Consider the following 9,508-nt stretch of genomic DNA (forward strand, 5'->3'; position numbering starts at 1 on the left):
TTCTGTGGCTATAACCAGCTGCCCAGATCAGATCATCCTAGTTCTGTGGCTATAACCAGCGGCCCAGATCAGATCATCCTAGTTCTGTGGCTATAACCAGCTGCCCAGATCAGATCATCCTAGTTCTGTGGCTGTAACCAGCTGCCCAGATCAGATCATCCTAGTTCTGTGGCTGTAACCAGCTGCCCAGATCAGATCATCCTAGTTCTGTGGCTGTAACCAGCTGCCCAGATCAGATCATCCTAGTTCTGTGGCTGTAACCAGCTGCCCAGATCAGATCATCCTAGTTCTGTGGCTGTAACCAGCTGCCCAGATCAGATCATCCTAGTTCTGTGGCTATAACCAGCGGCCCAGATCAGATCATCCTAGTTCTGTGGCTGTAACCAGCTGCCCAGATCAGATCATCCTAGTTCTGTGGCTGTAACCAGCTGCCCAGATCAGATCATCCTAGTTCTGTGGCTATAACCAGCTGCCCAGATCAGATCATCCTAGCTCTGTGGCTGTAACCAGCTGCCCAGATCAGATCATCCTAGTTCTGTGGCTATAACCAGCTGCCCAGATCAGCCTAGCTCTGCTCGACTCATGTTGCTATAAAATAAGGATTACTGTCGCATGACCTAAAGCAACAACAACATGTTATTTGAAGTTCTCAACAGTCTTTCTCAAAGTCTAAATGGAAACAATTGAGTGATTTTGGGGCAGATTAGGGAAAGCATTCCAAACAACAGATCTTAAAGGATAGGAAGAGGATGCGAATGATAAACCCAGACTTTTTATTTCAGGGGGGTTAACTCCCAAGAACTCCTAGGCTTGCATCCCAAATGGCACCCTATTCCCTATATAGTGCACTACTTTAGACCAGAGAATGGCACCCTATTCCCTATGCAGTACACTACTTTAGACCAGAGAATGGTACCTTATTCCCTATATAGTGCACTACTTTAGACCAGAGAATGGCACCCTATTCCCTATGCAGTATACTACTTTAGACCAGAGAATGGCACCTTATTCCCTATGCAGTACACTACTTTAGACCAGAGAATGGCACCTTATTCCCTATGCAGTACACTACTTTTGACCAGGACCCATAGGGCTCTATGTGCACTATCCAGAAAATAGGGTGCCATTTGACCAGGACCCATAGGGCTCTATGTGCACTATCCAGAAAATAGGGTGCCATTTGGGATGCATATTTACTATACCGTGCCAGGGCTGCTGTTCTTCCGGCTGTTCAGCTTCTGTTTTTATTTGTTTTACTGTGGTTTTAAAGTTTCAACATTGTTGGCGGGAATAGACAGTGGTTCTGTTTCCCTGTTCAGAGGATAGTTATTGAACTCGTTCAGAGGATCGTTATTGAACTCTGTGGTTGAGGGAACAGTATGTTGTTGAGGGAAAGGCGGAGGTGGGAGAGCGAGAGGAGATGAATGTGGTTATTTAACTGTGCCTGTATCTTGTTCAGATCGAAACACAAGCTGTTATTGTTTTTCGTTGTGCTGGTAACGTCGTTGAACAATTGTGTGTCGCAGAAATCTAGACTAGTGCCATCTTAAGCCAAATCCATCCGTTAGTTTAGACTTTTGTTTTAGTCTGAATGTCTGAATGTGGACCACATAAAATCCATCTCTACTACAGAAAGTCTGGGTAGACCCTAGTAAGCGCTACCACACAGTTTCTGCTCTAACCGATAGACCAGTCTAGCCTAAGTGAAGCCTTTCACGTAGAATACAGGCTGCAACCAGTCACCAGCAGCTTCATAAGCAGTAGAAAAACAAGACGTTGCAAAGAAACAAGACCCTCCGCTGTGTGTTGGACAGAGCCTGCCAGGATTGATGGCAGTATGTTGACCATTTCTTCTGGCATCTTGGAACCGATGCGTCTTTGTTGGTCATTTGTCTTATAGTAAGACTTGTATTGTATTATGCAGATCTCATGTTACCATCTTCCCTGGTAATTTGCTCCGACGAAGGAAACAAATCTATTTTCAAATGTTTTTTTAATTAAAGGCAAATTAGGTTTCATTCATAGTGGTTCTGTTTTGAGACCTTTTGTCTTTAAAGTGATTCATCTGAACCTCTGAACCCTGAGCAGTAGGACTAACCTCTGAACCCTGAGCAGTAGGACTGATCCCTGAGCAGTAGGACTAACCTCTGAACCCTGAGCAGTAGGACTGAACCCTGAGCAGTAGGACTGAACCCTGAGCAGTAGGACTGACCTCTGAACCCTGAGCAGTAGGACTGAACCCTGAGCAGTAGGACTGACCTCTGAACCCTGAGCAGTAGGACTGAACCCTGAGCAGTAGGACTAACCTCTGAACCCTGAGCAGTAGGACTGACCTCTGAACCCTGAGCAGTAGGACTGATCCCTGAGCAGTAGGACTGAACCCTGAGCAGTAGGACTAACCTCTGAACCCTGAGCAGTAGGACTAACCTCTGAACCCTGAGCAGTAGGACTAACCTCTGAACCCTGAGCAGTAGGACTAACCTCTGAACCCTGAGCAGTAGGACTAACCTCTGAACCCTGAGCAGTAGGACTGAACCCTGAGCAGTAGGACTAACCTCTGAACCCTGAGCAGTAGGACTAACCTCTGAACCCTGAGCAGTAGGACTAACCTCTGAACCCTGAGCAGTAGGACTAACCTCTGAACCCTGAGCAGTAGGACTGATCCCTGAGCAGTAGGACTAACCTCTGAACCCTGAGCAGTAGGACTGATCCCTGAGCAGTAGGACTAACCTCTGAGCCCTGAGCAGTAGGACTAACCTCTGAACCCTGAGCAGTAGGACTGATCCCTGAGCAGTAGGACTAACCTCTGAACCCTGAGCAGTAGGACTAACCTCTGAACCCTAAACAGTAGGACTGATCCCTGAGCAGTAGGACTAACCTCTGAACCCTGAGCAGTAGGACTAACCTCTGAACCCTGAGAAGTAGGACTGATCCCTGAGCAGTAGGACTAACCTCTGAACCCTGAGCAGTAGGACTAACCTCTGAACCCTGAGCAGTAGGACTGATCCCTGAGCAGTAGGACTAACCTCTGAACCCTGAGCAGTAGGAAATACCCTGAGAAGTAGGACTAACCTCTGAACCCTGAGCAGTAGGACTGATCCCTGAGCAGTAGGACTAACCTCTGAACCCTGAGCAGTAGGACTAACCTCTGAACCCTGAGCAGTAGGACTAACCTCTGAACCCTGAGAAGTAGGACCCATTTCAGTCCCCCTACAGAGAAAGGCCCAAGTATCCTTTTGCTATGATATACACCATATTCCTGACTCCCAACTCAATTTTTCTAATGTGTGGGTGGGCTCTCGTAAAGCCTGATAGGGTTTCAGATGAAACATGATCAAGCCTTTTGTTTTTAATAATAACATGGTATGATTCAGTTGATGTTCCCTCGTTGCTAAGATGCACCCAGACTGTTCTCAGTCAGTGACAGCCTGGTCGGTAGCCTGATGTTCCACTGTTTGACATGACAAGGGATTGTTAAGGAGTGGAATGTTAGCACAAGATGACTGGATTTCAGGCTACCTGGCGGTCAGGCTGTTGGAAACCGTTCAAAACCACAAATACTGTCAGAATGAAAGATGAATGAACCAATCCCTGAAAAACTAACACCTTAACTCAATGTTCAATTGCATTTGGTTTTTCCATCTGAAAATGGAACTAGCAAATCTATGCAGATGTTCTTTGACTTTTTTTTGACACAATGTATTTCTGGTTGAACGACAGTATTCTGTATTTTTTTTGGGTTATGACCCTCACTGGCGTTCTGTTCAGTTGTAGAGGCCCCCAGTCTTTTCTGGGGCTCATCATTTTGATAGTTTACTTAGCAGCCTGTAGACGCACGAGGGGTGGAAATAAAAATCAAACTGCAAAGCAGCGGAACATTGGATGTCAAAAAGCACTTTATGTCACGACAGACCTCTACTCAAACCATTTTCTCCAGGCCGCTGCAAAACAATTTTGTATTGTATAATTATTTTGGGGGAAAAATTGAAATAAATGTAATCCACAGAAATAGATTGTCTGTTGTCCTTTGACTCTGAAATTCACTTCCTGCAACTCAAATTCACTTCCTGCAACTCACATGTTGGCCTTCAGAACTCTCTCTCTCTATAACTCTTATCTTGTCTCTCTCCCGCTCTCACTGTATGTATATCCTTTCTGCTAGATGCCCCAGCTTCACGTGTCTCTGGATAATAAGAACTACACTACATCTGTGGTAATTAAACACTGCTTCCCACGCATCCCGTTCCTGGAGCAGCGGACAGCCTGTTGCTATGGTGTTGCCGCTGATATCCTGTCACCCAGATCCTTCCTTTTCAATCAGCTGCCCCACAGCCTTGTTGTGCCCTGTCATTTATCAATCAGTTACCTTTCCCACTGGATCATAGTAGTTTGCTGACTGTCTCATTATCAGGGGTCCTCCCGACACATATTTACTCCAGCTCCAGATAAGGGACTTATCGGACATGGCGGTTTGAATGGTGTAACTGTTGACTAGTAGCACCAGCCCAGTCTTCCACTTGGAAGCAGAATATGATGTGCCGCTGGTCTTCAATGATATCAAATGCTGAACAAACCTAACCGTATCTACTCTGGTAATATCAATGAGTGTGAACCGGTGATGCACCTAATTCTGAACTAAGCAACCCTTCTTATTGAGTTTTATTTCAACAAAACAAGTCTCAGTAGCCAACACTTGAGAAAATGTGTTCCGTATTTAGCGAACTGCTAATTTCCAACTGCAGACCCACAGCTCTGTGTAATGTGCAGTATTGTAGTGCATCACCTAATAGGGCATTGATAATTGTTAATTAACATGCAGTGAGGGGAAAAAAGTATTTGATCCCCTGCTGATTTTGTACGTTTTCCCACTGAGACAGAAATGATCGGTCTATAATTTTAATGGTAGGTTTATTTGAACAGTGAGAGACAGAGTAACAACAACAAAATCCAGAAAAACGCATGTCAAAAATGTTATAAATTGATTTGCATTTTAATGAGGGGAAATAAGTATTTGACCCCCTCTCAATCAGAAAGATTTCTGGCTCCCAGGTGTCTTTTATACAGGTAACGAGCTGAGATTAGGAGCACACTCTTAAAGGGAGTGCTCCTAATCTCAGCTTGTTACCTGTATAAAAGACACCTGTCCACATAAGCAATCAATCAATCAGATTCCAAACTCTCCACCATGGCCAAGACCAAAGAGCTCTCCAAGGATGTCAGCGACAAGATTGTAGACCTACACAAGGCTGGAATGGGCTACAAGACCATCGCCAAGCAGCTTGGTGAGAAGGTGACAACAGTTGGTGCGATTATTCGCAAATGGAAGAAACACAAAATAACTGTCAATCTCTCGTGGCCTGGGGCTCCATGCAAGATCTCACCTCGTGGAGTTGCAATGATCATGAGAACGGTGAGGAATCAGCCCAGAACTACACGGGAGGATCTTGTCAATGATCTCAAGGCAGCTGGGACCATAGTCACCAAGAAAACAATTGGTAACACACTACCCTGTGAAGGACTGAAATCCTACAGCCCCCGCAAGGTCCGCCCTGCTCAAGAAAGCACATATACAGGGCCGTCTGAAGTTTGCCAATGAACATCTGAATGATTCAGAGGAGAACTGGGTGAAAGTGTTGTGGTCAGATGAGACCAAAATGGAGCCTTGCAAAAAGCCGTGTTTGGAGGAGGAGGAATGCTGCCTATGACCCCAAGAACACCATCCCCACCGTCAACATTTTTATTGCTGGATGGGTATTCCAGCATGACAATGACCCAAAACACACGGCCAAGGCAACAAAGGAGTAGCTCAAGAAGAAGCACATTAAGGTCCTGGAGTGGCCAAGCCAGTCTCCAGACCTTAATTCCATAGAAAATCTGTGGAGGGAGCTGAAGGTTCGAGTTGCCAAACGTCAGCCTCAACCTTAATGACTTGGAGAAGATCTGCAAAGAGGAGTGGGACAAAATCCCTCCTGAGATGTGTGCAAACCTGGTGGCCAACTACAAGAAACGTCTGACCTCTGTGATTGCCAACAAGGGTTTTGCCACCAAGTACTAAGTCATGTTTTGTACAGGGGTCAAATACTGATTTCCCTCATTAAAATGCAAATCAATTTATAACATTTTTGACATGCGTTTTTCTGGATTTTTTTGTTGTTATTCTGTCTCTCACTGTTGAAATAAACCTACCATTAAAATTATAGACTGATCATGTCTTTGTCAGTGGGCAAACATACAAAATCAGCAGGGGATCAAATACTTATTTCCCTCACTGTAACATAGGGTTCTCCAACTCTGGTCCTGGAGAAATACTGAGTGTGCAGGCTTTCATCTATTAGAATAGTGATTACAGGAATACAGAACAATCATGGTTATTCACGGTCCCATCTCCTCAACCCTCCTCTCCTCCTCACCCCTCCTCTCCTCCTCACCCCTCCTCTCCTCCTCACCCCTCCTCTCCTCCTCAACCCTCCTCTCCTCCTCACCCCTCCTCTCCTCCTCAACCCTCCTCTCCTCCTCAACCCTCCTCTCCTCACCCCTCCTCTCCTCCTCAACCCTCCCTCACCCCTCCCTCTCCTCACCCTCCTCCCCCACTCCTCTCCCTCCTCCTCCCCTCACCCTCCCTCCTCCCCCTCAACCCTCTCCTCCTCAACCCTCCTCTCCCCTCACCCCTCCTCTCCTCTCCTCCTCAACTCTCCTCTCCCCTCAACCCTCCTCTCCTCCTCAACTCTCCTCAACCCTCCTCTCAAACCTTCATCTCTCCCTCATTCATCTCCCCCCTCTCTCAATCTGTCCCTCATTCATCTCCCTCCTCTCTCCCTCATTCATCTCCCCCCTCTCTCCATCTGTCCCTCATTCATCTCCCTCTCTCTGCCTCCTTCCTCTCTCTAACTAGCCCAAGATGGACCAGAGCCTGTCGTTTCCAATGGGAGCAAATTAATCATAGTGGGCAGAACAAGCAAGGAGGTGGGCGGAGCCAAGCTCAAGCTAGTCCTCAAGCGATCCTATTGGTTCTAGCATATTTCCGCTATGGAACACCTACTCTGTGAAGCATGCATGTGCAGTAACTTGATTCGCCCTTGCACTGCTTCTAAACAACGACATGTTCTGACACTTTGGCAAAGGGTAAAGTCTACAAAACCTAGTCCACTCTGTTCGTAAACAGGTTCTACACTGAACAAAAATATAAACGCAACATGTAAGGTGTTGGTCCCATGTTTCATGAGCTGAAATAAAAGATCCCAGAAATGTTCCATATGCACAAAAAGCGTATTTCTCTCAAATTGTGTGCACAAAATTGTTTACATCCAAGATAATCCATCCACCTGACAGGTGTGGCATATTAAGAAGCTGATTAAACAGCATGATCATTACACAGGTGCACCTTGTGCTGGGGACAATAAAAGGCCATTCTAAAATGTGCAGTTTTGTCACACAACACAATGCCACAGATGTCTCAAGTTGAGGGAATGTGCAATTGGCATGCGACTGCAGGAATGTCCACCAGAGCTGTTGCCAGATAATTGTATGTTAATTTCTCTACCATAAGCCGCCTCCGTCATGTTAGAGAATTTGGCAGTACGTACAACTGGCCTCACAACCGCAGACCACCTGTATGGCGTCATGTGGGCGAGCTGTTTGCTGATGTCAACGTTGTGAACAGAGTGCCCCATGGTGGGGTTATGGTATGGGCAGACATAAGCTACAGTCAACGCACACAATTGCATTTTATCGATGGCAATATGAATGCACAGAGATACCGTAACGAGATCCTGAGGCCCATTGGAACACAGCCGCCATAACCTCATGTTTCAGCATGATAATGCACAGCCCCATGTCTCAAGGATGTGCACACAATTCCTGGAAGCTGAAAATCTCCCAGTTCTTCCATGGCCTGCATACTAACCAGACATGTCACCTATTGAGCAAGTTTGGGATGCTCTGGATCGACGTGTACGACAGCGCGCTCCAGTTCCTGCCATTGTCCAGCAACTTCACACAGCCATTGAAGAGGAGTGGGACAACATTCCACAGGCCACAATCAACAGCCTGATCAACTCTATCCGAAGGAGATGTGTCGCGCTGCATGAGGCAAATGGTGGTCACACCAGATACTGACTGGTTTTCTGATCCACGACCCCTACCTTTCTTTTAAAGGTATCTGTGACCAATATATGCATATCTGTATTCCCAGTCATGTGAAATCCATAGATTAGGGTCTAATTTATTTATTTCAATTGACTGATATGAACTATAACTCAGTAAAATCTTTTAAGTTGTTGCATGTTGTGTTTTATATTTTTGTTTTGTAGTTTTGGGAACAGAACTGTATGGAGGCCTCCCAAGAGGTGCAGCGGTCTACAGCACTGCATCTCAGTGCTCGAGGCGTCACTACAGACCGAGTGGCGCAGCGGTCTACAGCACTGCATCTCAGTGCTCGAGGCGTCACTACAGACCGAGTGGCGCAGCGGTCTAAGGCACTGCATCTCAGTGCTCGAGGCGTCACTACAGACCGAGTGGCGCAGCGGTCTAAGGCACTGCATCTCAGAGCTCGAGGCGTCACTACAGACCGAGTGGTTAGTGGTCTAAGGCACTGCATCTCAGTGCTCGAGGCGTCACTACAGACCGAGTGGAGCAGCGGTCTAAGGCACTGCATCTCAGTGCTCGAGGCGTCACTACAGACCGAGTGGCGCAGCGGTCTAAGGCACTGCATCTCAGTGCTCGAGGCGTCACTACAGACCGAGTGGCGCAGCGGTCTAAGGCACTGCATCTCAGTGCTCGAGGCGTCACTACAGACCGAGTGGAGCAGCGGTCTACAGCACTGCATCTCAGTGCTCGAGGCGTCACTACAGACCCCCTGGTTCGATTCCAGGCTGTATCACAACCGGCCGTGATCGGGAGTCCCATAGGGCAGCGCACAATTGACCCAGTGTCGTCCGGGTTAGGGGAAGGGTTTGGCCGGGGGGCTTTATTTGGCTCATCGCGCTCTAGTGACTCCTTGTGGCGGGCCGGGCGCCTGCAGGCTGACCCCGGTCGTCAGTTGAACTGTGTTTCCTCCGACACGTTGGTGCGGCTGGCTTCCGGGTTAAGGGGGTGGGTGTTAAGAAGCGCCATTTGGCGCATCGTGTTTCGGAAGACCCATGACTCGACCTTCGCCTCCTGAGCCCGTTGCAAAAAGGGGGTAAATACAAAAAATATACACTGCCGATCAAAAGTTTTAGAACACCTACTCATTCAAGGGTTCTTTGTCTTAAAGTAATGATGGACTGTCGTTTCTCTTTGATTATTTGAGCTGTTCTTGCCATAATATGGACTTGGTCTTTTACCAAATAGGGCTATCTTCTGTATACCCCCCTACCTTGTCACAACACAACTGATTGGCTCAAACGCATTAAGAAGGAAAGAAATTCCACAAATTAACTTTTAAGAAGCAACACTTGTTAATTGAAATGCATTACAGGTGACTACCTCATGCTGGTTGAGAGAATGCCAAGAGTGTGCAAAGCTGTCA

General features: G+C 46.9%; 1 long non-coding RNA gene across 10 annotated transcripts; it reads right to left on the bottom strand.

Annotated features, from left to right (window-relative positions):
- Positions 1-1,116: 1,116 nt before the first annotated feature.
- LOC123484224 lies at positions 1,117-4,027 on the bottom strand. Of its 10 annotated transcripts, none has more exons than XR_006658445.1 (4): positions 3,073-4,027; positions 2,953-2,979; positions 2,879-2,905; positions 1,117-2,831 (listed from the first exon to the last, which is right to left on the bottom strand). It is a non-coding gene; the product is annotated as an uncharacterized LOC123484224 (long non-coding RNA). The 10 variants fall into 10 exon arrangements; XR_006658446.1 differs by having other exon boundaries at positions 2,953-3,026; XR_006658444.1 differs by having other exon boundaries at positions 1,117-2,145; positions 2,213-2,831; positions 2,879-3,026; positions 3,073-4,024.
- Positions 4,028-9,508: the final 5,481 nt, after the last annotated feature.

This window comes from Coregonus clupeaformis, unplaced genomic scaffold (assembly GCF_020615455.1).
Source record: "Coregonus clupeaformis isolate EN_2021a unplaced genomic scaffold, ASM2061545v1 scaf0237, whole genome shotgun sequence".
NCBI lineage: Eukaryota > Metazoa > Chordata > Actinopteri > Salmoniformes > Salmonidae > Coregonus > Coregonus clupeaformis.